The following is a 12917-nucleotide window of genomic DNA, read 5'->3' as shown; positions in this document are numbered from 1 at the left end:
TTAAGAGGATCCATACTAAACAAGTTTGATATTATTTTATACCCCAAGAATGAGACCTCCTAAATTCCAAATTGGCATTTAGACAGCTTGGCACACAACTGATTAGCTTTTAGAAGTTCCATGACAGTGCGAACATGTAAAATGTGAGAAGACCAGTTGGGGGGAAAAAACTATGATGTCATCAAGGTACACAACCAAGAAACGACCAAGGTACTCGTACAATACATCATTCACAAAGTGTTGGAAGACTGCCGGGGCGTTGCATAACCCAAAGGACATAACGAGGTATTGGAAATGTCCTTCAGGAGTATGGGGAATTCATCACCTTCCTTAATCCCTATTAAATTGTATGCTCTCCGCAAATTAATCTTGGAAAATCACTTAGCTCCCACAATTTGATTAAATAAATCAGGAATAAGGGGTAGAGGATGTTGTTTTTTTTACAGTAATTGTATTCAATTCCCGATACAAGGCCAAAGCCCACCATCTTTTTTCCCCCACAAAAAAGAATCCCGCCCCCAAAGGAGAGGAGGAGGGGTAAATGTGATCTTTACGTAGACTCTCCTTTATGTGCTTCCGCATGGCCTCCCTCTTAGGGCAGGATAAGTTAAATATGCGTCCCTAAGGATATTTGGCACCAGGTAAGAGATCGATGGAACAATCAAAGGGTCGATGGGGAGGTAACCCCTCCATTGAACTCTCATCAAATACATCAGCATCATTCAAAACTTCTGAAATCTCCCCCTCCCCAGGGGAACATTCTGCAAGTGACACAGTAATACAATGGAGGACCACACTTAGGCCCCCCACCGAACCAGTTCCCTCCAAATGCCACAAATGTCACTGAGGAAAAGGAGATCCTTGAAACACGTCTGACGTTTTTTGTATGCAAATATCACATCTAAAACCTTGTCTGAACATCCCCCTGTATACTACAGACCTTCTATGAACTTTAAACACAGTTGCAGGGGACCCCACTAACCTTCCAGACTTACAGTGAGACATCAGAGCCTCTGTCTGATCTCCCGGGCTCAGGTCGCCAGCCAGGAGGAGGACAGCTGACAGCCACAGTGTCACGGCCGCGGCGGCGTCCCGTGCTCCGGGCCGCCGCCGCGACCTCCCTCCATCTCATGCAGCTGCCGGGGTCCCTGTGCAGGGACCCGGCGCTGCTACACGTTCGGCCCCGGGGGGCGCCTCACCTCTCCACGCTCCTGTCTCTCGCTGTGCCGGCCGGCGCGCGCGTCCCCGCCTCCTAGGGCGCGCGCGCGCCGGCTGTCTCAGATTTAAAGGGGCAGTGCGCTCCTAATTGGTAGTTGCACCCAATCACTCCCCTATAAATCCCAGCATGCCCTGTCCCCTGTGTTGGAGCCTCTACATGCTTCCCATAGCGTTTGGCCCAGCTCCCTGTTGTTCCTGTGTCCTGTCCGTTACCTGGTCCCAAGTCCCTGTTCCTGAGTCCTGTCCGTTACCTGGCCGCTAGTCCCCGTTCCTGGTTCCTGTTCCCCTGTCACTCCACCTGTTCCCGTGTCCAGCCTGTCACGTGCGCTCTCATCTGCAGACTATTGCCTGTGCCATCTCCTGCCACGCCTCGCCTGCCGACACCAGCAACCAAGCCAGGGGTAGCGACCTGGGGGTCGCCTGCCGCAGCAAGTCCATCCCGCCTTGCGGCGGGCTCTGGTGAAAACCAGCGGCCCCTTAGACTCCGCTCCCTGGTGAGGTTTGTGCCATCGCTGGTGCCGGTCCAGTGGATCCACTACTCCGGCCGCTACAGTAGGCTCCAACCATGGATCCCGGCGAGGTGCCTGATATCCGCGAGGTAGCCCGAGTGGTCGCCCTACAGGCTCAACAGATTCAGCAACAGTCACAGCTGATTCAACAACTGACTGCAGCCGTTCAACAGCATACCACAGCTCAGCAGTCATCACCTCCGGCAGCCTCTTCAAAACTACGACTGGCTCTCCCAAGTAAATATGGAGGTGACCCCAAGTTGTGCAGAGGGTTCCTGACCCAATGCACTATGTACATCGAACTTTTAAGCAGTCAGTTTGCCACCGAGCGCTCTAAAGTGGCTTTCATTATCAGCCTATTGGAGGGAAGAGCTCTGGCCTGGGCCACGCCACTATGGGACCGTAATGATCCGGTTGCTGCCAATTTTCTAATCTTCCTGGACGAGTTCCGCTCTGTCTTTGAGGAACCTGCCCGTGCGTCTTCAGCTGAGACTGCTCTCCTCAATTTATCCCAAGGGACTTCCTCCGTTGGTGATTACGCCATCCAGTTCCGCACCCTGGCTGCGGAACTAGACTGGAATGAGGCCGCTCTGATTGCCACCTTTAAAAAGGGCCTGTCCAGCCAAGTGAAGGATGTGCTCGCTGCCCGGGATCTGCCTACCTCCTTGAACGATCTTATTCTACTGGCTACCAGAGTCTACACCAGGTTTTCCGAGAGAGAGGAGGAGGTCCGGCAAGGACGGCGTCTGAGTCTGCCCCGTCGCCATCCTCGGCTGGCACCGGTGTTCCAGAATCCTGTTGCTCCTATGTCCCAGTCGCTTCCAGAGGTTCCTATGCAGGTGGAACGTGTTCGCCTGACGACTGATGAGAGGAACCGTCGACTGGACCAGAATCTCTGCCTCTATTGCGGTGGCGCGGATCACTATCGACAGAGATGTCCCCAACGCCCTCAGCGTCCGGGAAACGCCCGCACCTAGGTCCGGTGGGAGAGGCCTCCCTAGGTGTGAATACCACCTCATCGAGCCTATGATTGCCCTATAGACCTTCTTCCAGGGGCTTCTCCTCCACGTGGTCGAGTATACCCTCTCTCTGTGCCCGAGACTGAAGCCATGTCCTCCTACATCCAGGAGAACTTACAAAAGGGCTTCATCCGTAAATCCACGTCTCCAGCTGGCGCCGGATTTTTCTTTGTTCAGAAGAAGGACGGTTCCCTCCGCCCATGCATAGACTATCGGGGCTTAAATAAGGTGACTGTTAAGAACCGCTATCCTCTTCCGCTTATTCCGGAACTATTCGACCGTCTTCGTGGAGCTAAGATCTTCTCCAAGCTGGATCTCAGGGGAGCGTATAACTTGGTCCGAATTCGTAAAGGAGACGAATGGAAGACCGCTTTCAACACCAGGGATGGGCACTACGAATATCTGGTCATGCCATTCGGCCTATGCAATGCCCCAGCGGTCTTCCAGGAATTCGTGAACGATATCTTCCGAGACCTCCTCTATGTCTGCGTCATTGTCTATTTGGATGACATTTTGGTCTTCTCCCCGGACCAGCAGACTCATGTGGCACAAGTGCGTCAGGTTCTACGAAGACTACGGGCCAATCATCTATACGCCAAGCTTGAGAAGTGTGTTTTCCATCAGCGCAGTCTTCCATTTCTTGGCTATATCGTCTCCGATCAGGGCCTACAAATGGATCCAGCCAAGCTCGCAGCTGTCCTTCAATGGCCACGCCCTGTGGGACTTAGAGCTATCCAACGTTTCCTGGGCTTCGCCAACTATTACCGGCAATTCATCCCTCACTTCTCTACCCTGGTCGCACCCATTGTGGCTCTCACTAAAAAGAAGGCGGACCCCAGACGTTGGCCTCCAGAGGCCGAACAAGCCTTCAATAGCCTCAAGTCTGCCTTTGCCTCTGCTCCTGCTCTAGTCCGCCCGGATGTCTCCAGGCCGTTTTCTCTCGAGGTCGATGCTTCTTCTGTGGGCGCAGGAGCCATTCTCTCGCAAAGGGACACATCAGGCAAGACCAGAACCTGCGGGTTCTTTTCCAAGACTTTCTCCCCTGCCGAGAGGAACTATACCATTGGGGACCGCGAACTCCTGGCCATTAAGTTGGCACTGGAGGAGTGGCGTCATCTACTAGAGGGGGCTAAAAACCCTGTTAACATTTACACGGACCACAAGAACCTCCTCTACCTCCAATCGGCTCAACGCCTCAATCCCAGGCAGGCTCGGTGGTCCCTCTTCTTTTCTCGGTTCAACTATACCATCCACTTCCGTCCAGCCGAGAAGAACCTAAAGGCCGATGCATTATCCCGAGCATCCGATGTCATGGGGCAAGAGGAATCTCCTCGTCACATAATACCTCCCGACCGCCTAGTACCAGTTGCCACTTCTGCTCTGCAGAGACTGCCTCCCGGGAAGACTTATGTGCGCCCCGCACTCCGTAAACGCATCTTGAGGTGGGGGCATTCCTCCTTGGTAGCCGGGCATCCAGGAACCCAAAAGACCGGGCAATTGATCTCCCGTCACTACTGGTGGCCCAATCTCCTCCAGGATGTCAAGGATTTTGTGGCTTCCTGTGCAGTTTGTGCCAGGAATAAGTCTCCCCGTCAAAGACCTGCCGGCCTACTTTTGCCCTTGCCAGTCCCGGACCATCCCTGGCACCACATTGGGATGGATTTTATCACAGACCTACCTCCATCTGCGGGCAATACAGTCATTTGGGTGGTGACGGACCGCTTCTCCAAAATGGCTCACTTCGTGGCCCTTCCTGGTCTGCCCTCTGCTCCTCGTCTGGCTCAGTTGTTCTTCCGACACATCTTCCGCCTGCATGGACTTCCTCTTCACATTGTGTCCGACCGAGGCTCTCAATTTGTCTCTAAGTTTTGGCGTGCCCTCTGCTCGCAACTCCAAGTGAAGCTGGACTTCTCTTCGGCCTATCATCCTCAGACTAACGGGCAAGTGGAGAGAGTCAATCAGATTCTGGGTAACTACCTACGCCATTTTGTTTCCAGCCGCCAAGACAACTGGGCCGATCTACTCCCATGGGCAGAATTCTCATATAACCATCTGGACTCGACTTCCACAGGCAAGTCTCCTTTCTATGTGGTCTACGGGCATCATCCTCGTCCTCCTCTGCCTCTCTCTCCATCCTCCGAGGTCCCAGCCGTGGAGGAGTTGTTATCTGACCTGCAATCGATCTGGGAACAAACTCGACAGTCATTACTCAAAGCCTCTAAACGCATGAAGGATCAGGCTGATAAGAGGAGGAGACCTGCCACAAATTTTCTCCCAGGTGACAAAGTCTGGCTCTCGGCCAAATATGTCCGACTCAAGATTCCCAGCTACAAGTTGGGTCCTCGATTCCTCGGTCCTTTCTCGGTGCTAAGACGCATCAACCCTGTCACCTACAAGCTCCGCCTACCCCCCACTATGCGGATTCCGAACTCCTTCCATGTTTCCCTCTTAAAACCTGTGGTTCTGAACCGGTTCTCAGATAAGTCTTCGTTCTCTGCTCCTCAAGCCGTCTCTGACGACGTCTACGCTGTTAAAGACATTCTGGCCATGAAGACTGTCAGAGGGAGAAGGTTCTTCCTGGTGGATTGGAAAGGATTTGGTCCTGAGGAGAGGTCCTGGGAACCCGAGGCTAACATCCTGGACCAGGATCTCATCAAGAGGTTCCTGCAGGTTAGAAAGAGGGGGAGGCCAAAGGGGGGGGGTACTGTCACGGCCGCGGCGGCGTCCCGTGCTCCGGGCCGCCGCCGCGACCTCCCTCCATCTCATGCAGCTGCCGGGGTCCCTGTGCAGGGACCCGGCGCTGCTACACGTTCGGCCCCGGGGGGCGCCTCACCTCTCCACGCTCCTGTCTCTCGCTGTGCCGGCCGGCGCGCGCGTCCCCGCCTCCTAGGGCGCGCGCGCGCCGGCTGTCTCAGATTTAAAGGGGCAGTGCGCTCCTAATTGGTAGTTGCACCCAATCACTCCCCTATAAATCCCAGCATGCCCTGTCCCCTGTGTTGGAGCCTCTACATGCTTCCCATAGCGTTTGGCCCAGCTCCCTGTTGTTCCTGTGTCCTGTCCGTTACCTGGTCCCAAGTCCCTGTTCCTGAGTCCTGTCCGTTACCTGGCCGCTAGTCCCCGTTCCTGGTTCCTGTTCCCCTGTCACTCCACCTGTTCCCGTGTCCAGCCTGTCACGTGCGCTCTCATCTGCAGACTATTGCCTGTGCCATCTCCTGCCACGCCTCGCCTGCCGACACCAGCAACCAAGCCAGGGGTAGCGACCTGGGGGTCGCCTGCCGCAGCAAGTCCATCCCGCCTTGCGGCGGGCTCTGGTGAAAACCAGCGGCCCCTTAGACTCCGCTCCCTGGTGAGGTTTGTGCCATCGCTGGTGCCGGTCCAGTGGATCCACTACTCCGGGCGCTACACACAGCTACATTGAGTGGTGAGAGGTGTCTGTACACCAATATCCTTCTGAACTTTATACTGCATCTCTCCTTGTGAAGATCCACTAAGTACTACAAGTGCAGCAATATCATCCAGTCTGTGCTGTTTGAATTCATCCAACATATTGTCTGCACTGCTATTCACCATCTATTGTATACATTGCTGCTTGTGGGACTGGAGAGACATTGCTACTATACATGATACAGACAGTAAGTAAGGGTGGTATTACACGGGCCAATGGGGGCCCGATAATACCTGTAAACGAGCAGCGATCTGCTAGATCGACGTTCATTTACTGGGCCTATTACACGGCCCGATAATCATTTAACAAGGGCTGCAGGGACATCGTTACCGATGTGTTTGCAGCCCTTGTTTAAAACTACATACATTACCTATCCACGTTCCAGGGCTGCTGCTGCGGTCTTCTTCTCAGCTAACAGGCCGCTCAGCCAATCACAGGCCGGGACCGCCACGGCCTGTGATTGGCCGGGCGGCCTGTCAGCTGACAGGCCGCTCTGAAGTTAGAGTGCGCGGGACCCGTGGAGAAGAAGACCACAGCAGCAGCCCTGGAACGTGGATAGGTAATGTATATCGTCAGTCGCCGGCCGCGCACCGCTATTACATGTAGCGGTGCGCGGTCGGCTCCTAAAGAGAAAACAGGTCAGAACCTATATCAACGATCAGCCGATTTGGCCGATTATCATTCCGTGTAATAGTACCCTAAGCCACAGAGTAGACTTGCAGGGCTGGGCAGACATTAGGTTTCTTTATGAAACTTTTGTTGCTACGACTTGTTCCTACAGTCCAGAGTGTGTGCAGAACTATCTCGCATCCCCAGTGCTGCACATCCTTACAGCACGGAGAGCTCTGACAAGACTGGATGAAAGCTGGTTTTATCTGTTGCTGTATTCTCATTTAGACCTCTACATGCTATTTGTATTTTAGCTACTGATGATTTAATTACCTTTTCCACAAGGGCCCTGTGGATTTATTTATTTTATTCTAGTTTTTGATATTTTATCACATTTGATTAAATTTTAGGAGCTTGTTCATGGTGTCTTGAGGGCTGTTTTTTCTGGTTATTACAGTTCCGTACTGGTTATGTGCTTCCAGCCAGGGCAACCCCGGGGTCACATCAGAAGACAAAATATGCATAAGAAGAAAATCAAGGGTCCCAACATGAACAGACCCCACCTTTACTTCAAGGTGGGGGGTGATACACCATACGTCCTCTTGGGCAAATTCCGCTCCAGTGACGTTTACTGGAGACCTGATCAGCAGGGGACATACCTCTAAACCAGACCAAACCATGGGGTTAATGAAATTTGCAGAAGACCCAGAATCGACCTGGGCATATCCAGAAATGCATCTATCCCCCAAACCAGAGAAATAGGTAACAGTAGCTTGTTCCTTCTCATGAAGGTTACCTGTGCGCCTGAGTGACCCCCTCGATAGTCGGTCAGGCGCCTGGAGCTTTCTGGCAGGGGTTCCAGCATGGAGGGTCATTGCTGTACTTTATGTCCCGCTTTACCACAGTACAGACTAAGATTGTTCTGTATACGGTGTGCCCGTCTGGCCTTGGCGTCTGTGGTGACCACTTGCATTGGTTCTTCCTGAGGGGGTGAGACAGAAGGGGAAGGTTTAGGGAAGGAGGTTGGAGACAAAGAGGGTCTAGTCAGGTTTGGGGAACCCCTTTCCCTCTGTCGGTCCCTCAACCGTTGATCCACCCTAATGGCCAAGGCCATACTCTCCTCGAGGGTATCAGGAGTCGGGTAGGCCACTAACATGTCCTTTAGTCAGTCACTCAGTCCGGCGCGGAATTGGAACCGGAGGCTTGAGCCGTTGCAAGTGGAAGGGCCGCTCCACTGCTGGAACTCAGAACAATATTCCTCTATGGGACATTTACCCTGCCGTAATCTGGTTAGTTGTCGCTCTAAAATCAGTCAACTGTTTGCAGGTCGGGGGAGTCAGGTGACAGGGAGAATGCCCATTCCTGCGGTAGCCCCTGGAGGAGGGATATAACTATGCCCACCCTCTGAGCCTCGTCTCCGAAGAAACGAGGACGCAGTCGGAAAATCAGCTTATAACCTTCCCGTAAAGTGCGCAAGCTTCTCCTGTCTCACTTGAATTTCTCAGGGAGCTGGACGGGAGGCTCAGGAGATGCTGGGGAGGTCATAGTAAGCTGACCGGGGGAGGGCCCCTGCTCTTGGACCCTCTCAGCCAGCTCCTGCACCATAGTGTTGAGCCGCTGCATTTGGTCCACTATGTTGGTCATTGCATTCATGTTGACCGTGAGGCAAAACCAGCTGGCCGACTATTCTGTCAGGACAAGGGAGGTAGGGACAGGACACGACAGTGAGCCCTGATGCTGAGTCCACCCACTGTCCCTACATACTTGCCTCAAACGGCCCTAGGTAGCCGCGGACAACCACGAAGGCGGTCACTGAACTAGTATAAGTGTTACACGAAACAAGACAGACGAACAAACATAAAGGGAAGTCGACAAGTCAAAGTCCAAACCAAACGGGCAACGCGGTACAAAGTCAGGTAACAATCGGATAGTCAGAGGTCAGATAACAGGTCAAACAAGCAGAGGGATTAGGAACGGGCATTGCAGGAGTAGACAGGGGGAGCTGGGATCAGGGTATGAACCTTAATAGCCAGTGCTGTGAGACTGGCTCAGCTTTCTTTTATGAGGATCAAGAGCCCGGTCCGGATCCCCATTGGAACGGCGCCCTGATCCTCCAGGTTCCGGACAGGCAGAGAAACACGTCAATCAAACAGATTTGCTTAGGTACGACAATCAAGGCTAGCAGAGTTCAGTGTAACTCTTGCATTGCTGGAAGCTGAAAAGCAATCGGGTGTGTTACACAAAAGCAAAAACCAGGCCCAGTTCACATCAGGCTACTGCACATTCCTGACAGTGGGATCCCAACTGCTATATTGGGGGGCACAATGTCAGGACATAATTACTATATTAGGGGCACAGTGGGCCAAACAACTGTGTTAAAAAAGCAGTGTGGGGGCCTAATCAATATGTCTGCCCTTTTAGTATTTCCTTTCTAATTATCTTAGGATAGATATAGGTATATCCCAGGCGTGTTTCAATTCTGTTATTGTAGATTTACCAACCACCTCTGCTGGAAGTTTGTTCCAAGCATCTACTACTCTTTCAGTAAAATAATATTTTCTCACGTTGCTTCTGATCTTTCCCCCAACTAACCTCTCACTTGTTCTTGAGCTCAGATTTTTTACTAAAAACACTTCCCACCTGAACCTTATTTAGTCCTTTAACATACCTATATATATGTATATATATGTATACAGCCCAGCATACCATTATATATATATATATATATATACACCCCAGCATACATTATATATATATATATATATATACAGCCCAGCATACCATTATATATATATACAGCCCAGCTTACCATTATATATATATATATATATATATATACAACCCAGCATACCATTATATATATAGCCCAGCATACCATTATATATAGATATATATATATATATATATATATATATATATATATATACAGCCCAGCATACCATTATATATATATATATATATATATATATATATATATATATATATATATACAACCCAGCATACCATTATATATATATACAGCCCAGCATACCATTTTTTATATATATATATATATATATACCCCAGCATACGATTTGCTTTCCCCACCGTCTGGTTGCACTGGTGACTCATTTTAAGGCTCTCAGAAATCACTACCCCTTAATCCTTCTCTTCTGAAGTCTTTTCCAACACAGTACTGCCGATGTGATACTCAGAGGATTCCTCCTCCCCAAGTGCATATTTTACATTTCGAAACGTTGAACTTCAATTTCCACTGTTTGGACACTTATCTAGCAAAGCTAAATCGTTTTCCATGTTACTGACACCTCCAGGAATATCAGCCCTATTGCACACTTTTGTGTCGTCAGCAAACAGACGAACTTTACCTACCAACCCTTCTCCTATGTCACTATCCTTACCTACCAACCCTTCTCCTATGTCACTATCCTTACCTACCAAACCTTCTCCTATATCACTATCCTTACCTACCAACCCTTCTCCTATGCCACTATCCTTACCTACCAACCCTTCTCCTATGTCACTATCCTTACCTACCAACCCTTCTCCTATGTCACTATCCTTACCTACCAACCCTTCTCCTATGTCACTATCCTTACCTACCAACCCTTCTCCTATGTCACTATCCTTACCCACCAACCCGTCTCCTATGTCACTATCCTTACCCACCAACCCTTCTCCTATGTCACTATCCTTACCTACCAACCCTTCTCCTATGTCACTATCCTTACCTACCAACCCTTCTCCTATGTCACTATCCTTACCTACCAACCCTTCTCCTATGTCACTATCCTTACCCACCAACCCTTCACCTATGTCACTTACAAACATATTAAAAAGAATAGGACCCAGAACAGACCCTTGAGGCACACCACTTGTAACCAGTCTCTGCTCGGAATATTCACCTTTAACAACAACCCTCAGATATCTCTCCTTCAGCCAACCACAAATCCACTGAACTATCCAGGGATTAAGTCTAATTTTCTCCAACTTCTCTCTCAGCTCTTTATGGGGAAGTGTATCTGCGGCTTTGCTGAAGTCCACATAGGCGATATCCACAGCACCACCTTCATCCAGCACTTTTGTGGCATAATCAAAGAAATCAATGAGATTAGTCTGACATGATCGGCCCGCAGTAAAGCCATGCTGGTTTGGATCCATCAAATTGTTGATTCTTAGGTGATCCATTATCTCCTTTTTAGTAGAGTTTCCATCATTTTCACTACTACAGATGTTAAAGAGGATGTACCATCAGGAACATTCTCTTTAATCTGACCCACTGATAGAATGGTGCCGTCACGGGGAAGCCGGTGCCGCGGTCCGTTATTTGAACCGTGGCCCAGTTCCCTTGTACGGTGCCGTTCTATGCACAGGTAACGGGCTGGCGCTGAAGCACAGGAGGCAGGCCGGCCCGCCCCCAGTGGGCAGAATGCCCCACCCCTCTATGACATGGCTCTATTGATTCTAATGGAGCTGTGTCATAGAGGGGAGGGAATTCCCTCCCACCGGGGGCGGGACGGCCTGCCTCCTGTGCTTCAGCCCGTACACAGGAAACGGGCCGCTGTTAAAAAAAAAAAAAAATGGACCGTGGCACCGGCTTCCCCGTGACGGCGCCAATCTATCCGTGGGTCAGATTAAAGAGGATGTACCTGATGGTACATCCTCTTTATGCTCACTGGCCTGTAGTTACTGGGCTCTTCTCTATTCCCCTTCTTGTGGATTGGTATAACATTGGCCGTTCTCCAATCATCGGGGACATCTCCTGTTAGCAGGGATTGGTTATACAGATCTGTCAGGGGGGCAGTAATCACAGATCTGAGTTCTTTAAGAACCCTGGGATGGATCCCATCTGGACCCATCGCCTTATTCAGCTTTAAACGGGCAAGTTCCTCTGCAAATTCAGTCTCTGAAAATACTGGAGCCGAACCCATATAGCTGGAGGCAATGCTGTGTCCAACCATCCTGTGATTCTAAAGGCCGCCTTCTGAAAACACTGAGCAGAAGTAACTATACAAATAGTCAGCGACCGCCTTATCTCCACCAATAAACGTATTCTCCCCATTACTTATTTTAGTAATGCTGCAGCCATTCTTCTTCCTCCTGTCACTTATATATCTGAAGAAGGTTTTATTCCCCGCAGTAACAGATTTTGCCATTTCTTCTTCTTTTAAGGCTTTAGCAGAATTTATAATGTGCTTTGCCTCCTTCTGTATACTTTTATACATCTGTCAGCTACCCCCCCCCCCCCCCCCGAGGCTCTGTATACCTCCTATAGGATATGTCTTCTTCTGTATACTTTTATACGTCTCTCTGTCAGCTACACCCCCAGTCTCTTTATACTTCCTATACGCTGCCTTTTTTTCCTTAACAATGGCCTTAACCTCTCTAGAAAACATAATGGATTCTTCTTCCTGCAGAGATTGTGGTAGAAGGTCTTTATGGAAGCGCACAGGACTCTAGTTAGGCCACTGGTAGTCACCCAGCTTTCCCTCAGACAGATGTAACTGAGGTTTTATGCCCTTTTACATGGGCTGATAATCATCTGAATGAGTGTTCCCAGGAGCGCTTGTTCCTGATCCATGTGATGAGTTGATTGAGAAGCTCGTTCATCAGTCAATGGCATCCTTTGTGCAAGCATTTAGATCATGGTTTTTGGCCACTCACTGCCCTGTATAGACGGGTGACGTGGCTTGTGACTGATTGAGCTGTGTGAAGGCTTCATACACGGGCGCTGATCTCGCTGGTTGGTGCTCAGTACTGTTCAGCCATCTGCCCATGTAACAGGCCTTATCTATATACTGGATAGATTTGCCCTTGAAGCCTCTGGACGTCCCCTGGCCCATATCGGCACTGTCCCGTGTGACCCTTGTATTGCACACATTCCACACCTGTGTATTAGTTCCACTTGGCTCACTTGCTCCACTGATCCTAAGCTTTCCTCTCTACGGTGCGGGGTGTAACGATGGCCAGGCGGTCACTGGATAACTAAACGCAGCGTTTTCCAGAGTAATGTTCCCGGCAACAATCGCTCAGGAATTCCTGGAATTTTCAACAATCAGAGAAGAATTTAATTATCCAGATCCAGGAGGGACAAGCGATAGGATCGGTGGAGGGGACAAG

General features: G+C 50.4%; 1 protein-coding gene across 3 annotated transcripts in view; it reads right to left on the bottom strand.

Moving 5' to 3' along the window:
* Window positions 1-12917, bottom strand: part of EGFL7 (EGF like domain multiple 7) — a 204911-nt gene that overhangs the window by 35751 nt on the left and 156243 nt on the right. For all 3 annotated transcript variants that reach the window (XM_069943974.1, XM_069943977.1, XM_069943975.1), the window contains exon 6: window positions 7597-7782. The gene's annotated coding sequence lies outside the window, so the exon portion shown is untranslated. The remainder of the gene's footprint in view (window positions 1-7596; window positions 7783-12917) is intronic.

This window comes from Dendropsophus ebraccatus, chromosome 10 (assembly GCF_027789765.1).
Source record: "Dendropsophus ebraccatus isolate aDenEbr1 chromosome 10, aDenEbr1.pat, whole genome shotgun sequence".
NCBI classification, from domain to species: domain Eukaryota; kingdom Metazoa; phylum Chordata; class Amphibia; order Anura; family Hylidae; genus Dendropsophus; species Dendropsophus ebraccatus.
The sequence above is the reverse complement of the archived record's forward strand: the minus strand, read 5'-3'. Positions and strand labels throughout refer to the sequence as shown.